Source organism: Sorex araneus, chromosome 11 (genome assembly GCF_027595985.1).
Source record: "Sorex araneus isolate mSorAra2 chromosome 11, mSorAra2.pri, whole genome shotgun sequence".
In the NCBI taxonomy this organism is placed as follows: domain Eukaryota; kingdom Metazoa; phylum Chordata; class Mammalia; order Eulipotyphla; family Soricidae; genus Sorex; species Sorex araneus.
In genome coordinates this window covers 15,312,732-15,337,595 of record NC_073312.1, presented here as the reverse complement: position 1 = coordinate 15,337,595, position 24,864 = coordinate 15,312,732, and positions in this window count along the sequence as shown.

Below are 24,864 nucleotides of genomic sequence, written 5' to 3'. Positions count from 1 at the left end.
TCTATGTCTGTCTCTTTCTTTCTGACTCATTTCACTCAACATGATACTTTCCATGTTGATCCATTTATATGCAAATTTCATGACTTCATGTTTTCTGACGGCTACATAGTATTCCATTGTGTAGATGTACCAGAGTTTCTTTCCAACTCTACTACAAAGCGGTAGTCATTAAAACAGCTTGGTACTGGAACAAAGGCAGAGTGGCAGACCAATGGAACAGGGTTGAATACTCTGACACATCCCCCCAAATATATGAGCATCTAATCTTTGATAAGGGAGCAAAAAAGGCGAAGTGGAGCAAGGAAAGCATTTTTAACAAATTGTGCTGGCAAAACTGGACAACTACATGCAAAAAAATGGGCTTAGACCTCCACCTATCACCATGTACAAAATGGTGTACAAAATGGATTAAGGACCTCAACATCAGACCAGAATCCCTAAGGTACATTGAAGACAAGGTTGGCAAAACCCTCCAAAACCTTCAAACCATCCTTTGAAAAAGTCAAAGGTATCTTCAAAGCTGACACGCCACTGGCCAAGCAAGTGAAAACAGAGATAAATAAATGGGACTATCTCAAACTAAGAAGCTTCTGCACCTCAAGAGAAACAGTGACCAAAGTACAAAGACAATCTACAGAATGGGAAAGGATATTTATGCAGTACCCATCCGATAAAGGGTTGATAACAAGGATATATAATGCACTGGTTGAACTCCACAAGAAGAAAACTGCCAACCCGATCAAAAATGGGGTGATGAAATGAACAGAAACTTTCCTAAAGAAGAAATCCGAATGGCTCAGAGGCACATGAGAAAATGTTCAACATCACTAATCATCAGGGAAATGCAGATCAAAACAACCATGAGATATCATCTCACACCACAGAGACTGGCCCACATCCCAAAAAACAAAAGAAACCGGTGTTGGCGTGGATGCGGGGAGAAAGGGACTCTTCTTCACTGCTGGTGGGAATGCCGACTGGTTCAGCCCTTTTGGAAAACAATATGGACGATTCCCAAAAAGTTAGAAATTGAGCTTTCATTTGACCCAGCAATACCACTCCTGAGAATATATCCCGGAGAGGCAAAACGGTATAGTAGAGATGGCTTATGTATTTCTATGTTCATTGCAGCACTGTTTACAATAGCCAGAATCTGGAAAAAAACCAGAGTGTCCCAAAACAGATGACTGGTTAAAGAAACTCTGTTCATTTCTTTTCATTTCTGGTCGAGGTTGGAGGTTTTATCCTTGTACAATTCTACTAATGTCTTGTACATCCTGAATATTAATCCCTTATCAGATGGGTATTACTGTATCACTGTCATCCGTTGCTCATCAATTTGTTTGAGTGGGCACCAGTAATGTCTCCATTGTGAGACTTGTTGTAACTATTTTTAGCATATCAAATACAGCATATCGAAGAGACTTATTGTAAGCCACGGGTAGCTTGCCAGGCTCTGCCGTGTGGGTGAGATACTCTCAGTAGCTTTCCAGGCTGTGTCATGTGGGTTAGATACTCTCGGTAGCTTTCCAGGCTTTCCAAGAGGGGCAGAGGAATCAAACCCAGATTGCCTGTGTGCAAGGCAAATGCCCTCCCGCTGTGCTATCACTCCAGCCCATCAGATGGGTATTTGGTAAATATTCCTTCCCATTCTGTGGGCTTTCTCTGTATTTTAGTCACTATTTCTTTTGACGTTCTAAACCTTAGTTTGATGTAGTCCAATTTGTTTATGTTTGTTTCCACTTGCTTGGTCAGTGGTGTTTCATCCTTAAAGATGCTTTTAGCTTCAATGTCATGGAGGGTTCTGCCTACATTTTCCTCCATGTACCTTATGGATTCAGGTCTGATATTGAGGTCTTTAATCCACTTTGATATGACTTTTGTGCCTGGCATTAGACAGAGGTCAGAGTTCATTTTTCTGCAGGTAGCTCTCCAGTTTTCCCAGCACCACTTGCTGAAGAAGCTTTCCTTTTCCACTTCACATTTCCTGCTCAAAGATTAAGTAGATCTAGGGGTTTGAATAAATATGTTTCATTTTGTGATTTCTGTAGTTATAGTTTCTGTTTATAATTGAACTTCTAGTACTTACAGAGTAGATTTCTGTTTTTATAGTAGTAACAGCTATTGATGATTAATAACTGGAATCATTAATTTTAAGGGATTTTACAAACATTAAAATTCCACTATTCCCTCATTTGTTAGCTGAAATAATTGTAAGATAAAAGTATTTCTTCCAAACAATTTGGTCATATTGAAGTATAAATTTGAATGATGAGAGAAGTCTTGATCCCTTCTTTAATCACTGGTCTCAAAGTAATGGCCCTTTACTATCTTGGAAAGGTCAACAACGAGTTTATCAATTTTAAAACTGTCATCTACATTAATACAATCATTTTAAACTCATCAATTTCAGAATATTAAATGCCACTTAGTTCAACATGGTTATTAAGCTTTCAAATGGGCAAATTCCGTAGATGTTTATGAATCCTGTCACCCTTTGTCTTGCTCCTTGTTGGTCTTGTTAACTTCTCTTGTTTGGGCATAATAAAGTGTCCCAGGATTATTTTGGAATCCAGAAAGAGTCACTCATCTAAAACATCTGACTTTAATAGGAAATGATTCTTCAAAGTCACAGCTTGTGCTTAGGGTGCTTATTCATAATGAGTTGATCATGATCTCTAGTATTTTTATTAGACAGAACTAAATAAATTTGCTAAAGATACAGGATACAATGAGATCATACTGATACATATAAAATAAACTCAGACTTACAAAGTAGGATTTAAACTAAAATAATAGGCTATTAAGTAACCTAAATATCAATATCAATAAGACACCAATAACCTAAATACAGATGATTAAGATCTATAATTAATTTTCAACCATAATAAAGGTCTTGATTTTCAAAGATATCAACATATACATGCATTTGATTTGTGGGTTAAGGCATAAATGATCTTAGAATATTGTCACCCCCACTATTATTTATATGAAATTTAAGATTTTGAGGTTCTAGTCATTTTTTGTCTTTATCCCCATCAAGAGTATATAGTCAATTAACTGTGTTTTCAAGTCATTTAAGATACTTTTGGGGCTATTATTTCACCAAATTAAACACAATTATGTTATTTAATTTTTACATTTAGGACTTGTTATATTTTTTTTGTGATTGGGGATCAAACATAGGACTTCATAAATACTGGTCTCTTCTATTGAGCAAAATCCCTGGTCAAAACTTGTTCTTTTGAGAATAAAATTTTCTTTTGTAATTAAGACCCGTATAAAATTTATATCTGAAGTAGTTCAAGGATGTCGTTCTTTTTCCGTTTTCTTTCCACTTACTGTCACATTTCCTCCAAGTTCTTTTCACATTTTAGGACACAAGTATAACATAAATTCATAAACATAATACTTATACCAAGTATCCTATCAGACCACAATGCCATGGAGATATAATTTAACCATAAAAAAGAAGATAGATGAAAAACTAATCCCTGGAGACTGAACAACATGTTTCTACATAACAGCTGGATCAAAGAGGAAATCAAGGAAGAAATAAAAGGATTCCTTATGACTAATGGAAATAAAGAAACAAGTTACCCCAATCTGTGGGACACAGCAAAAGTAGTAATACTTAAGGGGCAACTCATAGAAATACAGGCCTACATAATGAAAGCAAAAAAATAAAATAAACAAACTAAATATATACCTCAAATATCTGTAGAACCAACAACAAATGAATCCAAAGTCTAGTAGAAGAAAAGAAATAGTAAAAACCAGAGCATAAATCAACAATATAGAAACCAAGAAAATAATGCAAAGAATCAATGAAACCAGGAGGTAGTTTTTTGAATGAATAAGCAATATAGACAAACCATTTGTTATATTCACAAGGAAAAAAAAGAGAAAAATGCTCAAATAAATAGGATCAGAAATAAAGGGGGAGAAATTATAGCAGAATTCCCAGAAACCTAAGACATCATGATAACTTACAGAGAAAAACTCTATTTTGTTAAGCTGGAAAACCTAGAAAAAAAAATGGTCAAATTCCTAGAAACATGTAACCTCCCAAAACTGAGTGAAAAGGAAGTAGACAGTCTGAATAGGCCAATTACAAGCAAGGAAATTGAAAGAATGATTAAGAAAATCTCCAAGAATAAAAGTCCTGGCCCAGATGGGTTTATAGGTAATTTATCATGTTTTCAGAGAAGACTTAATGCTGTTGATTGTTTAGATTTTCCAAAAATATCAAAGAAACAGAAATATATCAACCACCTTCCACAGAGTTAATATTACACTGATACACAAAGCTGACAGAGATATTACCCAAAAAAAAAGAAATTTCTTACCAGTTCCCTTGATGAACACTGGTGCAAAAATCCTCAACAAAATCTTAGTAAATCAAATCTAAAAGTGCATACAAAGAAAGGAAGAAAGAAAGAAAGAAAGAAAGAAAGAAAGAAAGAAAGAAAGAAAGAAAGAAAGAAAGAAAGAAAGAAAGAAGGAAAGAAAGAAAGAAAGTAAGAATGTACTATGATCAAGTATGATTCATCTCAGAAATGTAAGGATGGTTCAATATATATATAAATCACTGTCATCCTGTTGCTCATTGATTTGCCAGAGTCAAGCATCAGTAATATTTTGCTTGAGTGGGCACCAGTAAAATCTCCATTGTGAAACTTGTTACTGTTTTTGGCATATTGAATATGCCATGGGTAGCTTGCCAGGCTCTGCTGATATATAAATCAATTGATATAATACACTACATAAGTAAAAGGAAAGATAAGTCATATAATGATATTAATTGATGTGAAGAAAGCTTTTGATAAGATCAAACACCCATTCATGATAAAAACCCTTAGTATAATAACATTATTTAAAAAAATACAAGATAAATCACACTTATTTTTAAATATTTAATTAACTTAAATCATACTTGGCAAGATATAGTATTATTTTTAATGTGATATTTGATTTATAAATATGTTGCAGGGAATTTGTGTATAAATATTTGTTAAGTATGTTGTCCTTCATTTTTATTTTCTTGAATTTTTTAAATTAAAGTGATTGTTATTTTGTACAATACTTTTGGATGTATTCTATACTTTATTCTATTTTTGGTCAGAGTTTTTATAAAATATGAATCACTTTTTCCCTTAAAAACTTTATCAAATTTTCAGTAAGCCAAGGAAGCATTGTGCTGTAGCACTGTCCTCCCGTTGCTCATAGATTTGCTCAAGCGGGCACCAGTAATGTCTCCATTGTGAGACTTGTTGTTACTGTTTTTGGCATATCAAATACTTCACGTGTAGCTTGTCAGACTCTGCAGTGTGAGTGGGATACTCTCGGTAGCTTGCCAGGCTCTCTGAGAAGGATCAAGGAATTGAATCAGGGTCGGCTGCACACGAGTCAAACACCCTACCTGCTGTGCTATTGCTACAATCAAGGTAGGCCTTAAATTATCCATTTGTAAAAGAATTTTATATGTAAATTAAATATTTTTGTTAGTTATGGGATTTTTCAGGTTCTCTTGTTTTGTAAAATTATTTGATTATTTTGTTTCAAGTAATTTATGCATATCATCTAAGTTGTTGAGTTTATGGATAGTAGATTATGCTATCCTAATCTTAGTTTTTTATATCCATGTCTATGCAATGATTTTATTTTTATTGATACTCTTGAATAAAATTTGTAAAAATGAAAATAAATGAAAAAATTCTAATTCATTTAGGTATCTATTCTTTTCTACTCTCATTTATCTCTCTTCTCTTTTTATTATTTCCTTCCTCTTTTTTTTTCTTTTTGCTTTTTGGGTCACACCTGGTGATGCACAGGGGTCACTCCTGGCTCATGCACTCAGGAATCACCCCTGACGGTGCTCAGGGGACCATATGGGATGCTGGGATTCGAACCCGGGTTGGCCGCGTGCAAGGCAAACGCCATACCTGCTGTGCTATCGCTCCAGCCCCCCTTCCTCTTTTTTATTATAGTTAAATTTGCTCTTTTCTGTAACAAGGTTTACTTGAATCTGGCTTATTTTTTAATGTAGGTGCTACAGTTATGGTTTCTCCCGCTATACACTACTTTTGTTGTACTTCACTATACCATCTGCTTCTATTATACCAGAATCTATAGTTACTTTTTATTGTTTCTTGATTTCAACAAAATCACTTCAATTTAAGTGTCTGCCTATTCAAGTCAGATGCTTTCCATATTACTAGTTATTACTAATAATTCCTATGAAGCTTGTAGTGGTTTAGTCATATTTTAGGGCTAAGTGATTTAACAAGACTTCCCTACCTAGTATATTACAATAAGGTAATGGTAGAATTTGACTAGGTCTTTTGATCATAAGTTAATGTAATAATTTTTTCACTATTTTATTTTGCTGCTTCATTTAAAAATAGCAGGGTAGAGCCAAAACTCCAACAAGTGTTCCAAGGTTAATTTTAGAACTATAACTTGCTAACACAATCCTTCACAGGCCTTGTAAGTTTATAGGCACATTTTCAGTCAATGAACATTTGTTGTGTTTCTGTGTCAAGAGCTGATGTAATAACAGAATTAATGAGAATTATCTTAAGAATCTCTGCCTTCATGCTTCTTGGTTTAGGACCTGTACTTTGAGACAGACAAGCCCTACTAAATATCAACAGGAGAGCAAGCTGAATTCAATGGCAAGAGAGTGAAATGTGGAAAATGATGGAGATGCCTAAAAGAGGACAAAATTAAACTGACTTGAATAGCAAAATGTGTCCACTTATAAATTCAGCCAGAGGTAGGGGAAAAAATGAAAACTAAAAAGGCATGTTAATAAACATTCATTTTTATAAGTAAAAACAAAATCATTTGAAGTGAAAGTCTTTTTAAGTAAAGGATTTAGCTAAAGAGAATTATGACAAGTAATAAATGATTATGAAAGATAATAAAAATTATATATGTAGAAATATTATGGCCAATTTATTAGACAGTAAAAAGCATGAGTCTTCCCTGAAAGAATATGTGGGGAGGTGTTAAGGCAGAGATTGGGTCTGGGACCAGGTGAGCTTTGAGTTCCAGTTTAGTCACTAATTCAATAACTTGGGATTCCATTGAACCTCTCTAAGCCTTGGTTTTTCCATCATTATCATCACCATCATCATCATTTCTTTATAGGGTTGCAGTCGGGAGGAAATGATATGTGGAACCTAAAAAACCTAGTCTAATATTTGCCGCAAAATTCCATTGCAATGTTCCATTGGTAATGAAAATTGGAAAATGGAAATAATTGGATTTACTTTTATGAAGATAAATTTGTCTATATCATCAGAAGGGATTATTAGGAACAGATCAGAGAGGCAGGTAATTAGACTTAAAATTTCTATTAGATGAAAGTTCAGGCATGAAAAATAAAATGTGGGGAAATACAGTAATGCACATTTTTGTCTCCAGTGTGAACACTTTTAACCTAGGGTTTTGTTGTTTTGTTCTGGGAGAACATATACATTATTATTGCAAAGATATTTTCCCACTGACTTGGAATCAATATCAAATTATCATCTTCTGTCAGTTTCTGAACTCTCTGATCCCATAAAGATTTCAACTCAGAGAGTAAAATTGAAATAGAATAAATAGAGATTTAGAGCTGATTATCAGATGTTTAATGTTCTTCCACAAACCAAAACTACAGGGACTAAGGAGAGAAGTATGAAATAGAATTCTGCTTTTGTTTAAACCAAAAGTTTCCAAATCACTTTCTAAAGTTGTATTTGTGGGACATATATCTTGATGAGCTATCCAGAAAAGGAGGTAAAAAGTCAGTTCTGGTCTTGTGGGATGAAGTAATGAGTCCAAACTGGAAGGTATTCCAGAAAGTCCCTTTCTATAGTTGAATAGGAGGAGATAAAAATACTCAACTCAGGAACAGTGATTTGACAGCTTCCTTCTGGCCACATAGTTTAGTTACAATTAGATGGTAGTTGAGCTTACTTTATCATCTAGCTGGATAAATGCTTTAATTTTATTCTCTCCTAGTTTATTCTCTCCTGGTTATAATGTATTTCCACAAAACCATGTAAAATTTCAAGTCACCTTTTGACTAAAGGCATATGTTTAAAAACTAGAAAGTTGGGGAAAATTCATTTTGTGAATAGTCAATAGGTTTAGTGTATCTATAAAAATCTGAATAGAATATAAATGTCTCAAGTCACCACTCTATCATAATATAATCTCACAGATAAGATTTTGCTTTTTTTTTAATACTTTATTTACTTTTAATTAGTGAGTCAGCGTGAGGGTACAGTTACAGATTTATACATTTTTGTGCTCATGCTTCCCCCATACAGATTTCGAGAGCCCATCCCTTCACCAGTGCCCATTCTCCACCACCAGTAAACCCAGCATCCCTCCCACCCTCCCCAGTCCCGTCTCCCCCCACCCCACACTGCCACTATGGCAGGGTATTCCCTATTGTTCTCTCTCTCTGATTAGGTGTTGTGGTTTGCAATAAAGGTGTTGAGTGGCCATTGTGTTCATTCTCTAGCCTACATTCCGCACGCATCACCCTTCCCCCGCATGACCTCCGACCACATTTTACTTGGTGTTCCATTCTCTGAGTTGCCCAGAATGAGAGACCAGCCTCCAAGCCATGGAGTCAACATCCTGGTACATATTTCTACTATTCTTGGGTGTTAGTTTCCTAGTCTATTATTCTATATTCCACAGATGAGTGCAATCTTTCTATGTCTGTCTCTCTCTTTCTGACTCATTTCCCTTAGCATGATACTTTCCATGCTGATCCACTTATATGCAAACTTCATGACCTTATTTTTTCTAACAGCTGCATTGTATTCCATTGTATAGATGTGCCAAAGTTTCTTCAACCAGTCATCTGTTCTAGGGCACTTGGGTTTTTTCCAGATTCTGGCTATTATAAACAGTGCTGCGATGAACATATAAGTACAGATGTCATTTCAACTATACTTTTTTGCTTCTCTGGGATATATTCCCAGCAGTGGTATTGCTGGGTCAAATGGGAGTTCAACCTCTAGTTTTTTGAGAATCGTCCATATTGTTTTCCAAAATATTTTGCTTTTTGTAGGCCAAGTACTAGATCTATGAGTTACCTTTTAACCCATGTCTCCTAGTAGTAATATAACTGTCCTTTATTATCTGATATTTCTTCTCTTTAAGATCGTGGTCAACAATCAAAATCACAAAAGATACATTTTTTTTCTTTTTCTTTTTTAAGGCACATCTCTGACTGTGCTCAGCACTTGTTCTGGATCTGTGTTTAGTGATCACTTCTGGTGGTACTCAGGAGTCAAACCCAAGTTGGCAGCTTGCAAGGCAAGTGCCTCACCCATTGTATTATATCTCTGTCCCAAGAATACACTTTTTTCACCTTTGAGTTTACTTTAATTCTACCCCTTCTATTAATGCCTATCTAACTCCTATTTATTATTCTATAAATATTTGTTGTTGGTTGAATCGAGCCAGGGATCCTAATTAGAGCTGGAGAAATAAATTTGTTTGATTCAAGTGATTGACCCAAACTTTCTTCACACCAATGTGTAGCTTCATTTCACACATTTGCCACAGCTTATTTGGTCTTAGTTTACGTTTTCAGTATGCAAGCAGACAGCTCCATACATTTCCTCCTCTTGCAATAGGAAACATCTGATTTTCCTAATCATTTAGGATTTAGTCTCAGAGAGCAGTCACTATTGTTTCTCTAAATTTTCCACTCCTAATTAACAATGTTATAAAAGTCCAAACAACTCCTCCGACTCAACAAAATGTGGGTTTGTAAGAACCGGTTATTTACTTAGCATTATGTATCATTCTGGACTGGAGTGGTAGGTAGCACAGCAGGTAGGGTGTTTGCCTTGCACTCGGCCAACCCAGGTTCGATTCCTCTGTCCCTCTCAGAGAGCTCAGCAAGCTACTGAGAGTATCCCGCACACACGGAAAAGCCTGGTAAGCTACCCATGACGTATTCGATATGCCAAAAACAGTAACAACAAGCTCACAATGGAGATGTTACTGATGCCCGCTCGAGCAAATCGATGAACAATGGGATTGACAGTGCTACTACAGTGCTACATAGCATTCCAATATGGAGAACACTATTGTCTAAATGGTTACCATTTTAGCTAGTGGGTCAGAAATGAAAATCTTTTAAATGCTAGTTATTTTTGCCCAGCCAAAAAATAAGAACTTGAGTTACTTCTGAAACATCAGCTATGAAAAATGATACTCCCTGAATTTATGATGTATCATTGAGTATGAAATGATAAATTAGCATTAGTGTGTGTGTGTGGAATAACAACAAAATTGGGTGCTATGTTTTAAGCAGGCAGTCAGAAGAAGAGTGCCATCTGGGGTGAGGTATCCTTGCCCCTCTGTCCGTGAGTCCCAGCTGCAATGCTGGGTGAGAAGCTTATAGTGAGGTGCATAGACTTCTCCCAGACTAGCAGGGCCCCTGATCCAGCCTGGAGGAAATGGAGCATGAACTCATTACTCTCACTTCTCATTCTGCACTCGTTGATCTGCATTCTGGGTAATTCTATTATAAGATTGAAGCCTATGACACAACCTGTCAGACACAGATGGGTGAAAAGGACAATGAATAAAGCATTTTCTCATCAGAGGAATCTCTTCATTTTGCACAGCTGATAATTGCAGCACCTATTGCAACTCTCTCCCAAATTCCCTCTTTTAGATTCCTTCTCCTGGGCTACAGCAAAGTCCCTTTTTCCCAGGCCTTGACAAACTTGGAAAGACCTCTAATTCCTTTCACAGCTTTGCAATATTTTCCTTAGGAGTTTCTCTGGATAAGATTTGGATTGGACTGTACCAACGCCAAGAAAAGCACAGGAGTGTAACAAGCGGTCATGTGCAGAAAGAAGCAAGAGACTTGTTTGTATTTCCTCCTGCAGACAGGAGCTTCTTGTCCTTTGGGTCAAGGAGAACATCCACGATGACTCATAGCAAACATTAGCAATGATGAATCCCTTGGTTCCAGAAATCAGAGCCTCTCTCACATCTTCACTAACTACAGCCTTGCCATGTGATAAAATTTAAAAGCTTCTGTGGTGCATTTCACAAGGGAAAAGAAGGTACAGACTGGAAGCTCTCTTGCCCCTAACAATCCTTCAGTTCCCATTTGGAAAACTAGCTGAACTGTGATCACCTCCCATCCTCCCTGAACCTATACTAGCACCTAGATAAATCCACTGATGTCTTGACCTTCTATTATGCCTTCAGTTTCTTTCTATTCTTTCCATATCAAGGCCATAATAACCACTTAATAATAAAAATGTGGTTGTGGTTTTTCCCCATGGGCATGTTCCAATAATGACCCCGTTCATCAGACTTAAATCTGTAGCTTGTTTCATGATTTTATTTATGCTCTATGACTTGGTTTTCTTTTCCCTCTGATCTTATCTATAATTTTGAGAAAAACCCACAACTGCCAAAGATTTGTGGTCCATGGTAGGATCCAGCTTCCACTCCACATAGACCAAAATGTCTCTGCAGCTTGATGGTTGCCTTAGCAAGACTTTGGTTCCCAGGCTGTATAGAAGTTTGTGCAGATTTTTACCAGTCCTAATCTCTCCGGGCACTCACTTTACAGACCATATTGTGGCACCTGGCAAAAATGAGGCAAAACTCTATTGAGGCTACCTTCTCTGCTATTTAAACTACCCTGACATGTCCAATCTACCCTTATCTAGGAGCTTTCTTTCCCAAATATCTCAGGACTAATGCTTAAACAGAAAGAGAAACTACTCCTCTCTTCTTTTTTCTCTAAATGTTGGGCTTGTGCAATGGTGCTAGGGTCCATCAGGGCTTTACATGGCAGTGCTAAGGAAGACATGTGATGTCAGGAATATTATATGGCACCCTATGCATGCCATGCATGCAAACCAGCCTTTTGTGTTGTCTTTCTACTCCCAATTGCATTATCTCTGGGTCACTTCTTGCATCCTAGACTTCCTTGCTAGTCTTCAGTCATCCTGAGATTTCTCCTACCTCAGGGATTTCACCTTATACACTTTTAGTGGAATACTCTTTCCCTAGCAATTGGGTCACACCCAGTGATGCTCAGGGATTACTCCTGGATCTGCACTCAGGAATTGCTCTTGGAGCTGTTTGGGGGACCATATAGGATGATAGGGATTAAACATGGGTTGGCTGCATGCAAAGCAAACATCCTTTCTGCTGTCCTGTCACTCTGGCCCAGAACTCAGAGTTTTTAATTCATTTCATGTTATTCTGATATTTTTCAGTTTTCCCTGCCAGGCACTTCCTCACTTCTGTCCAAGTTACCTTTCTAGAAAACAAATTTAATCATTATTCATTAATATTTTAAAAAGTTTATAGGACAATCTAGGTTGCTTTAGTGCAGACTCTATACTGAGTTATTTAGCTTCGTCCTTCGCCCCTTCAATAAAAAACTATAAACTCAGGCACTGCAAAATCTTTGCTTGTTTTGGGAAATCCTTTCTTTTGCTGTTTTTAGGGTACCTCTTGCTCTGTTGCCTCTGCTTGGGATCTTTTGTTCTCATCTTCTCCCACTTTGTCCTATAAAACCCAGCTGAAAGATCTTATCTTTGAATGTTTCCATTTCCCTCACGTAAAGCAAGGAATTTTTTCATTGCTTTTTAGAAATATCTTTTTATCATAATGTTATTTTTTACTTGTTTTCTATTTGGTGTTATCACACTTGATATTCTTTCTTTCATTCATTCATCAGTTATTAATTGAAAAGCCAACTATGCTTCAAATACTGTTTGAGCACTGGAGATAGTGGTAATTCAAATAGTTATAGCCTCTTTCCCCTGCCAATGAGGATGCAGTTGTTAAAAATATCATCACCTGGGTTCAGAGAGATAGTCCAAGGGGTAACCAATCCCAGTTCCATCCCCAGCACTACATATGGTCCCCAGCACTACCAGGAATGACCGCTGAGGAGAGCCAGAGGTAACCCTGAATACCCCCAAGTCTGACCACCAAGCCCCCAAATGTCACTAAACCATTTATCTACAGATGTCTCAGTCAGTGAGGACAAGCTCTCTCTCCAGTGCCCCATTGTAGACCACCCACTTTCTAGCTCCCTACCTCTACACTATCAGCAAGGAAATAACGAAAACATGACTATTACCTGTATTGCACAGCGGGTAGGGCGTTTGCCTTGCACTCTATCAACCTGGGTTCGATTCCTCCATCCCTCTCGGAGAGCCCGGCAAGCTACTGAGAGTATCCTGCTCACATGGCAGAGCCTTGCAAGCTACTCATGGGGTATTTGGTATGCCAAAAACAATAACAACAAGTCTTACGATGGAGACATTACTGGTGCCTGCTCAAGCAAATCGATGAACAATGGGATGACAGTGCTATTCTTTCCCTAGAATGTGTGGCTGGATCAGTTGTATCTATTTCATTCATGCCTTCACCAAAATATCACTTTCTGGGAGATACTCATCTAATCAGACATTCTGAAGAAATCACTACTCCTTTCCCCTGTAGCTGTCTATTATTTTATTTTGCTTTAAATTTTCTCCTCACCACTTTTTACCTTATGTTTTATCTATTTATTTGCTAACTTTCCATATCCTTCACCAAGATATGAGTTCTCATGATATCAAGGATTCTTTTTTCCCACCATGAGACTTATGAAATAAATGATTAATATTTATTGAATTAGTTGAAGGGTGAATGAAAAGCACTGTAAAATAGAATGAACCATATATTATAGAAGAGACACAGAATGGATTTTCAATCCATCATAGCTGGTAATGAGTGCAAAAGAGATGCAAATACAGGTAGAGAAGAAATAAAATGAAAGAGATGTCTATTGGATCTATTCAGCTGTAAATATGTATTATTCTTCATGAAAAGAGAATAGCATGAAGATGATTCAAGAGATGCTCAGGCTTACCACTCAATTCTAGAGGAATAAGCCATCTGTATGTTTTGAAAATCTTAACAGACTCCGACCAAATGCTTTGTGATAAAAATGCTTTGCAGATATTGAGGTAAGATCACTGATCTAAACATCTGGAAAGTATGTATTGTGTCAGAGGTTAAAACTCAAACCTTAATGCATAATAAAACAAAACAAAACAAAAAAACCCTTAAATGCTTAAGACTTGTTTGGATACTGTCACTATATATGATGTCCACTTTCTCCATTTTGAAGTGTGAATATCAGTCTCTGTCTTTCCCACACATGTATTTTGGAAGCATTTAATTAGTCTTGCCTTACAAATTCACAGCTAGAGAGATTTTGCTTCAGGATAAATACCTCATCTTTCCCATAATTGATTTATATTATATTTAATTAAGTTGTTAGACTTATTTATACTTTATTCATATTTAGAATTAATGAATAAATGAACAAAGGCATTTGAGTTTGTTGGGATGAAGTGAAATATTGTGACCATAATTAAAAACAGGGACAGAACATTTTAGATTGGTTATTTATGTCCCTCAAATGTGCAGATGTTAAAACCATAAGTTCAAGTGTGGCTATATCTGGTGAAGGGATCTCTAAGAATGTGAATAAGGTAAAATTAAGGTCATAAGGATGTGCCCAAATCCAAGAGGATTTGTGTCTTAAATAGAAGAGATAACAGAGATATTGAAAGCTGCTTCTCTCCCTTGTTCCTTCCCTCCCTTGAACTCTCTATTCTGTCTCTTCTCTCTCTCAGTCTCTCTCTGTCTCTTCCCCTCTCTCCACATCCCAAGGGAAGACTATATGATCACAGAGTAAGAAGGTGATTTTACGCTTTATATAACCCAAGAGAAATTATTTCACCAGGAAAATTTTAATTTTTTCTGGTCCATCTAATCATATCATGGTTATAACCACTTGAATTATAAGGAAATTAATTATTCATTGTTTGAGATAGTCTGTGGTATTTTGTCATGGCAGCCAAGAAGACTAAAATAATATCATACACCTTTCACGACTGGCAGTATGACGCAGAATTATGTCTCTGAGGAGAAATGGTTGCTTTCAGCGTCATCTACAGTCACGCCTCTAATTATTCTTAAATTATCGTGGCTTTTAATGAATATTCATAAACAATTTGCATAAGAAAAATTAAGCTATTTGGCTTTACAAAGGAAATTTGATGAAAGAGGACTACTTTTCTTTGTCATACAAAATAGAAATCAGCCTAGAAAACTCACTAAAACTAGATTCCACCCAACTTCAGTGCACTCACAGAAATTTCTATTTCTATTCTGATTAAATTTTGCCCTATAAATTCTACCTTCTTGGCATACCTTCCAATCCATCCTTCACTACCACAGTACACATTACTTTAGTTGAATCCTTATTATATCTCACCTGGATAATTTTTATGACTTGCTAAATGACCTCCAGGACTAATTTCATGCCAGAAGATCCAGAGAATAAGTTTTAAGATTTTTAATATGGGTGTCTAAAAATTGATTCCTTATCTCCCATGTTGTATTTCTTCTTCTACCCATCATTCTGTTTTCTAGCTATTCTGAACTACTTTTAGTTTCCAGAAGCTGCCTAAATATTTTAGAATGTTTGCCTTGTTCCATAAGCCTACAATATTACCTTTCTTCAAACGTGTCTGCACCGTGAACACCTATGCATTTTTCACGGTGTGAAAAAACTTATGGTGCCTGCTATGTTCCCCAGGTAGAACTGATTACTCTCTTCTCTATTTTCACTAAATCCTTGTGGACATCTTTCTTAGCTCTTCTAACACCTAATCAGCACACTTGTTTTGTTTGTTGATTTGTTTGTTTGTTTTGGGTTCATACCTGAGGATTCTCAGGGGTTACTCCTGGCTATGGATTCATGAGTATTTAGTGCTTACTACTGGCAGGGCTTGGAAGACCATATGAAGTTCCAAGGTTCAAACCTAGGTTGATTGAGTACAAGGCAAGCATCTTACCGGCTACAATATTTCTCTGGTCCCCATAAATATTTTTAAAAAGAGATTAGAAGTTCCTTGAATTCAGAATTATTCTTTGTAATCTGGCATCTGGTATTATTTCTGGCACATAGAAAGTGTTCAATAAATGTCTTTTTTTAATTAATTCAAAATGAATAGAATTTAGGAAAATTGTATGGTCTTATAATCAGATAAAAACTGGGAGTTTATTTCCTTTAAGAAATGAGTAATGAAGAAAAATAAAGTCTTATTTTTGAAAAACCAGGGTCATGGTCATTCACTCTTCAACAGCTTCAGTGCCTCCTTTTTTAAAATACCCAAACTGCCCAGTGCCTCAGAGAGTAAAACTTTGTGTCTCTGCACTGGGGACCCCCGAAATTTATATTTAAACACATGTCTCATGTGGTTCTCATACAGAACACTTTAGGAACCCAAGAACATGACTGTCTTATTTTTCCACTGGAGTAAAAGTAGCAAATATCCAATAGAAATCAACTCTCTGGTGCCTACTAATGTTAATATAGCATAAATATACATAACTATGACGTAAACACATTTTCACCTGATTAGCTGGGGTTTGTAAACACAGCTCAGAAATTAGTTTTGAGACCGAAGCAATAGCACAGTGGGTGGGACGTTTGCCTTGCTTGCAGCCGACACGGGTTCGATCCCTGGCATCCCGAGCACTGCCAGGAGTGATTCCTGAGTGCAGGGCCAGGAATAACACTGAGCATTGCCGGGTGTGACCCAAAAAGCCAAAAAATAAAAAAAAAGAAAGAAAGAAAGAAAGAAAGGAAGGAAGGAAGGAAGGAAGGAAGGAAGGAAGGAAGGAAGGAAGGAAGGAAGGAAGGAAGGAAGAAAGAAAGAAGGAAAGAAAGAAAGAAAGAAAGAAAGAAAGAAAGAAAGAAAGAAAGAAAGAAAGAAAGAAAGAAAGAAAGAAAGAAAGAAAGAAAGAAAGAAAGAAAGAAAGAAAGAAAGACATTAGTTCTGATATAAATTTTCTACGGTGCTAATTGTTGACAATCATGTATAAACTTTAGAGTTCTTGGAGATTTATATTCCCTGAACTATACTCGGCTTAAAGGAGACATCCTGTTGTACACTCAGGTGTGCAGAATTTACAGTTCCTTCTGTCCTCCAAGAGAGAGAAATTCCATAAAACTGAGGACCAGGCCTGAGATATTTCTTACAGAGTTAGGATTTATCCACAATATCTTCCCCACCACTGCCAGCATTCCTCCTTGACCTTTGGGACTTAGAAATCTCAAGTGAAGAGAAAGGTTGGGGAGATTTCGCCCTTCCATTGCTGGTCGGAATAGGAAATTGCACAGGGATTGGCCACTTTGACATTATCTTGGCCCCTCTGCTTCTAAGATTAGCATAAAATCTAATCTTATCAAAACAGGCAGAACAACAGAAAAGAATAATTACTTAGACAGACCTTCCTAGAGTTACTTCCATTCTTGAAAGAAGGGAGGTGAGGGGGGTAAAGTGTTTGTGAGTTCCCCAACCTTGCACCTCCCAAGGTCACACACACTAATCCTTTCTTGGTAAAGAGCAGAGAAATAAGGAGGCAATGCTAAGAAGGAAAAGAAAGATTTATATTCAGGAGAAAGTTATGAGTGTCTTTTGGTCCTTCACTGCAAGTTAACTAATTACTCATTTAGGTGCCAGATACATTAGGAACTGAACACTGTCAAAAGCTAGAGAAGGACTGTAAGACTGGTTTCATAAACCAAAACTAATATAGAAACATTACTAGATATTCTTAAAACAAGCTCTGCACCTTTTTACTCAGACTGAGCAAACAAAGGTACCTAAAAGCAGTAGCTTCTATATTTCATATGTAAAGTCACTGATGGAAATCATTACACTTATTGTTAGAACTTTCATGGAAATCAGAAATGTAAATACTATCAGCACCATTTTATAGATGGGGAAATGGATAATCACAGAGGAGTAACTCCTTACTCTTTGTACTCAAGTTAAAACTGGTGATTAGCCTGTCCAAGGGACAATAAAGTCACATGTGCATGAAAATCAGTAAGTAGGAGTGTACATTTGACCCTATTTCAAAATAAAGACCACATTACATCTATACAATGGAATACTATGCAGCTGTTAGAAAAAAGGAGGTCAAGAATTTTGTAGTTAAGTGGATGGGCATGAAAAGTTTCATGCTGAGTGAAATGAGTCAGAAAGAGAGAGACAGACATAGAAAGATTGCACTCATCTATGGTATATAGAATAACAGAGTGGGAGACTAACACCCAAGAACTGTAGAAATAAGTACCAGGAGGTTGACTCCATGGCTTCGAGGCTGGCCTCACGTTCCGGGGAAAGGGCAACTCAGAGAAGCGATCACCAACTACATTGTAGTCGAAGGCCATGTGGGGGAAGGGAGTTGCGGACTGAATGAGGGCTAGAGACTGAGCACAGCGGCCACTCAACACCTTTATTGCAAACCACAACAGCTAATTAGAGAGAGAGAACAGAAGGGAATGCCCGGCCACAGTGGCAGGGTGGGGTGGGGGGAGATGGGATTGGGGAGGATGGGAGGGAGGCTGGGTTTACTGGTGGTGGAGAATGGGCACTGGTGAAGGGATGGGTTCCCGAACTTTGTATGAGGGAAGTATAAGCACAAAAGTGTATAAATCTGTAACTGTACCCTCACGGTGATTCTCTAATTAAATATAAATAAATAAAAAAAAAACAAAATAAAGACCACATGAATGGAATAGATTAACATGTTGTAGTCAAAAGAAAAGAAAGGTATCTATGTTTAGGGTAATTAGAGAACCCTCTGAGCTAAGATTTGACAATGGGTAGACCGCACTCTGATGGAGAAAATGGGGTACACTATCAGAATGGCTGGGGTGATAGATAAGAAGCAAAGACGCAAAAAATCTGGCACATGGGGAATTGTTCAATCTGGTATATACAGACTGAATAAGCGTTGTGGACAAGTTAAGTATTGTATTGATAGATCCAGGGGAAAAAGAGAGGGAGGATTTTGAGAGTTAGGTTACAAATAAATGTGTTTCCTTCCAGAACATACGAAAGCATTAAGGTTTTGATGAGGGTTACATTGAAAACTCAGGTACAGAATAAACATATTAAGGAGATGAAATTTGGAAAGTTGTTCATTAGTTGAGAGATGAGGTTTTCTGTGAACAGTGGAGGAGAGAAAAGAGGGAGACAAATCTAAGAGCTACTATCACCTGGAAAGCAATAATATAGCTAAGAGAACAGTCACTCCCTAGCTTGTGTTGGTAACCCATTCATTCCCTGCCTGAACACTCTGTTTTTCTGGGAGTTTCACTTGTTGCATGCTGTTTTGCCACATAAATAATTATACATAAGGCAGTTTGGCTAAAATATAACTAGTTGATGACAGGTTGTAATTTTCTAAGGAAGAAGCAATCAATCAACTGCTTTGACTGACTTAATTTTATATATCTTAGTGAGTTGCCAATTTGGTCTCATTTCCCCATTGCCTAAATAAGAAACCAATTATTGAAAATTGATGTGCTATCATTTTTTCTAACATATCATTATGAAATATGGTTTCGCATGTCCTGATTTCACAATTCTGTTAAGTTTTGTAACCAAAATTACCCCCTTAAATTTATAATACTATAAATGAATAAACATTGGAAGACAAATTCTTAGGTACAGTCTCCCCCCAGTCCCCATACACATACATCCTCATCCCCACCCACACAAACCAGAAATCTCATAGATCTATAGCATTGCCTTGGAGCTACACAGTTTGGGGAATTATAAGGATCAAACTTGTAATGCTCAAGAGTCTCTGGGGCCGCTTCTGGAAGTGGGTGGGAGATCATGTGGTGCCTGGAATCAAACATGGGTCAGCTGCATGTAAAGTACATGTCTTAACCCCTGTACTATCTCTCTAGTCCGCTTTATATTTTTAGATGGGTTCAAACTTTTTGCATTCTATTTCACTGTCACTGTCACTGTCATTCCGTTGCTCATCGATTTGTTCGAGCGGGCACCAGTAATGTCTCTCATTGAGAGACTTATAGTTACTGTTTTTGGCATATCCAATACTCACAGGTTGCTTGCCAGGCTCTGCCGCTCGGGCTTGATACTCTCGGTAGCTTGCCAGGCTCTCCGAGAGGGGCAGAGGAATAAATGCACTCTATTAACTTTTCTTATTTCAAGACGTCTTCTTTATTTTTTCTCTTTTATAGCAAAACTGTTTCACAACAAAATAGTTTCTTGCTTATGGTGAAGCTGATGAAGAGAAAATGTCTGCTGCCCCCAAAATATGTCAAATGGTTAACTGCTTGCAAAGAGCCAAAATGCAGATGGGAGATTACCTCTGAAGAGAGATCTTTTTGTACATATCTCCCATATGACCCTTTCCTGATGAGAGTCAGTTAGTGGAGAAGGCAGAAGCCATGGCCTCATTGTACCTTGTTAGTATCTTCCTAACTGACCTTTTCTTTCTTTCCAAGTTTCTCAGTTAGTTGCGCTGTTTAAAGATAGTCTATAAGACCACATGGTGAGTCACTTGTTTCTGCTGCTCTTTTCTGTGAGTTCAGGAGGCATATATGATATCAATAAATTTCTCTTCACTATTTCTCTTAGCAATATATCATGATTGTCTTATTATTTGTACAGCTTATAAAGTATCCAGAGAAGTACAGAATAGTTTCCTTAGCAAATCAACAAGACTAATCTACCTAGAATAGTTCTGAGTATTTTCTCAAGAGGAACATCATTTTAGACGCTAGAGATGTAGCTGAAAAAAAAAACTTATTGTTTCTACTTCTTATACAAATGCCTATAAATGACATTTTAGTTTTATTGTTAACGTTTTTAAAATGGGGGTTTAATCCTGCAAATAAAAACTTACCAAAAAATAGACTGGAGAGATAGTACAGAGGGTAGGGTGCTTGCCTATGGCCAACTTGAGTTCAATTCTCAACACTCCATCTAGTTTCCTGATCCCCTCCAGGAGTGAACTCTGAGCACAGAGTCAGAACTAAACCCTGAGCCCAGAAATGCCCCCCAAACCAAAAAAAAAAAATTACCAAAATGAATTGTCCCTTGGGATAGACTAATATTCGCTGATTATCTTGATTGACTCTGACCACCTGATTAGGCCATCCTCAAGATGACAGATGTCACAGATACTCACTAATTATCTCAATGGGTATTGACCATACACATCCAGACATCAGACCACCTCCCCTTATCATTTATAGCCGCCCTACTCCTAGGGGTAGTTCTCTCCTTTGGGATCTTCCACACGTGAGTCTATGCCCTGGTAAACATCTACCTTTGTTTCTGACTATGGTACATTCTTTTATTGACCCCCATAAAACACTAGTAACAGATACCATATTGTCATTATTTTTAGTGAAGATGAGTTTGAGAGTTTACTTATTAAAAAAATAAAAAATAAATGTCACATAGAAAGCTTCAGATTCCTGACTCGTCAGATCCTAAGCCTATGAACCAAATATACAGTTTGTTAGTGTAGACAGTATTAATCATTATTTCCTGATCTACGTTTTTTCTTCTTTCTGAAAATAAGTATCTGGATTTTTTTTTCTAGCAGTTATTTTTTCATTTATTTACTCACATGCTATTGGTAGTTAATACTAGAGAATCTCAAAATTACCATCATCCCTCCTTTAAATTAGGTTGGCATAGCTTCAGGGTTACAGCAATGAGGCACCAGTCACAGTGAAGATGAGTTAATGCTTCTGTTTTTGGACAGGAGTCATATTGGAAAGAAACAACAGCAACAACAAAGCAAGTATGCCTTTTTTGTAAATCTGCATTATATACCTTTATTAATATTTTAGGTGTCAAGGTAATAAAATCACCAGCTTCTGTATTTGTCTTGGTTTTCAAGGTTGAAAGGACACAAGGAGATTGTTACATTTGTAGGTATGGAGAGTTTGGTAAGAAGCAACCTTTCTTAGTCCAGACTTTAGGAAGAATCAGGTGAAAGACCTGGTGACTTGATCAAAGATGTTAAAGAAAGCAACATGTATAGGTAAGATTTCCTTTTTAGATTATATTCATATGAAGACAGTTTGAGGGGTTACAGTAAATAATACACAAGAAATGGCATATTACCTTGAACTGAAACTTCTACTTAACTACCATTTCTCAGACAGAAAATGTATTAAGAAAACAAAACCAAGTTAATTGATTAATTGATTACCTTGTGGAGATTACCATTCATCACATCTTATTCTGTATTCAAAACAGATAGAAGAAGAATTCTTAAAACTGAAGGTAGTTCTCTTTATTTTCAAAGAAAAAAGGGAGGAGAAGGAGGAAGAAGAAGAGGAAGTAGGGGAGGAGGAGGAGAAGAAGAAGAGGACGAGGAGAAGAAGAAGAAGAAGAAGAAGAAGAAGAAGAAGAAGAAGAAGAAGAAGAAGAAGAAGAAGAAGAAGAAGAAGAAGAAGAAGAAGAAGAAGAAGAAGAAGAAGAAGAAGAAGAAGAAGAAGAAGAAGGAGAAGAAGGAGAAGGAGAAGGAGAAGGAGAAGAAGAAGGAGAAGGAGAAGGAGAAGAAGAAGGAGAAGGAGAAGAAGAAGGAGAAGGAGAAGAAGAAGGAGGAGGAGCAGGAGAAGGAGGAGGAGAAGACGAAGAAGAGGCAGAGGAGAGGAAGAAGGGTGTGGAGGAGGAGGAGTGGAGCATGAGGAGGAGTGGGGAAGAAGGAACATGAGAGAAGGAGAGGCAGAGGATGATTGAGAGGTAGGATGGGGGAGGAGGAGGAGGGAGAGAGAAAAGGAAGAGGAGAAGGAGTATGATAATAACAAGAAGCAAGGTTAAGAATCTGAAAATCATTTCCATTTGAGCATGTCAATACTCATCAAGATAGGTGGAACACACCTGTCCCAAATAAGGTAAGTAATATAGTACAGTGACTTAGAGATTATACACCAGTCCACATAATTTTAAAATTACTTCATTCACATTTATTAAACATTTGTTACATTCCTATCTTGATGCTAGGGATTTCAACAATATGTATAAAATCATTCCTGCATAGCAACACTATTTGAATGAATTCCTTGTTTATTGAGGCTACTGCAGACATGGCTTTGGTTCCTTACTTAAGAACTCTAAACATTCTAATTTATAAAATTTGAGCAGTAATGGCTCTTCATGAGGTTATTATGAGAATTAAATTAGATAATATATAAATCAATAAGCTTAGTGACTGGTAGACAGTAAGTGATTAGTAAATGTTTCCAGTGAAGGCAACCAACCAAGTCATCCCAAAATTCTGGGAATCAGTTCTCCACGGTGCACTCTGGCATTATTTTGCACCAAGTGCACTGTAGATCCTGGGAATTAAGAAGCCCCTGTATCTGCAATAGCCCTGAAACCAATGGAAAGAAATTAGAAACTGAAGTCGATATTATAAATCAGAAAATATGTCTGTTTGGGGTTGATTGAAAATGTTTAAAATCCCTTTCCTAAAGGATAATAGGATGGAAACATTCATCAACATTTTTAATGTTAGGAGATTAGTCCCTGAGTAAATTTATTAATCACTTCCCCATCAGCTTATTGACTTCTCCTTCCTAAAAATGTCTCACCCTTCCTAAAAATGTGTTTTCCTGTGTATTCTCAATTAAAATTTAAAAAAAAACCTTCTTGTGACCAAGCAGGCAAGATGATTATTTTGAGGACATAAAGATTGCTTCTTTCAACTTGTTGGCTTGTGGGCAATAAAGCTATTCCTTGCCTATTCAATCATTTCTCTCATTTCATTGACTTAAAGGTTAGTAGAACCGGCCCTTCCTAATAACAGCCCTTTTGCCCTTATCCCAATCAGAGAAGAAATCATCGCCCCCTTTTATGACTGAGATCTAGAAAAGTAATGGAGCTCATCATGTAGGAGAAAATTTATAAGCAAACATCTTCTCTATGTGAGAAACTTGGCATTTTACTCCAGAGTAAAGATGAATTCAACCCCTAATTTTCATGCGAAATATCCCCACTCATTGTCAAGGAAAAGCCAAGATAACTACTTCAGACCCACCTGTTCTCCCTTAGATTTTATTGCCATGAGAATTTCCCACACACATTGTAAAATTCATGTTTCCTTTGCTAACTAGTTCAATATTGTATTGATTTTTCATCCTCTCCAATAAAAAAACAGGGTAGAGGGAATTTCCCCTTAACTTTAACAACCCTCATTGTTCAGTGCCGGGACAGAGTGTTGATGAAGGCTAACATGCTTTCTGTCCTTAAGGAACCCTTTAGGATTATCAGTTCAGTCACATTGACTATTTGGGATAGAAAAGTGTTATAAGGTATGGTTATCATTTCAGGGAATAATGATAAATTTAAGCTCAGAGGGACTGATAAGCATCCATTAAATAGGCAGAGTGAGCAAGGATGGAAACACGAAATTAAGGCATTCCAGGAAGGTGGACCCTTTATGTGGAAGACGCAGTGCAGCAAGTGGGACCATTCCTGACACGACTGGGAGGTAAGAGAGCAAAGACCCAGAAGGAAGCTAGTTGCTATGTTACGGATGACTCTGGTGACATTGGGTCCTGCCACAAATATTCTTCAGTGCCCACCATGCACCAGGCATTTTTGAAGTGTTGTAAGAGAGCAAATAAGAAATGGACTTTTCTTTAAAGGCTGTTTACAGATGGCCTACTCCAGGACGATATATTTTAGCGCAAAGACAGTAGAACAACTGGGATAGTGACCCTGTTCCTGCCCTGCAATATTACCTTGAAAAAATTAAGTTCTTTAGGGTTGGTTCAACCTTCTCAGAAGTGGGCTGGTTCTGAAAATTAGTCCCTTCTTACCCACTTTGAGAGCAAGGAGGACAGCTAAGAATATTGGAAGAGAGAATGATTTAAACAGCACAAGAAATTGTAAAGCATCATTGAGATAAAATGGACTGTAAGGAAACTATGGTAAT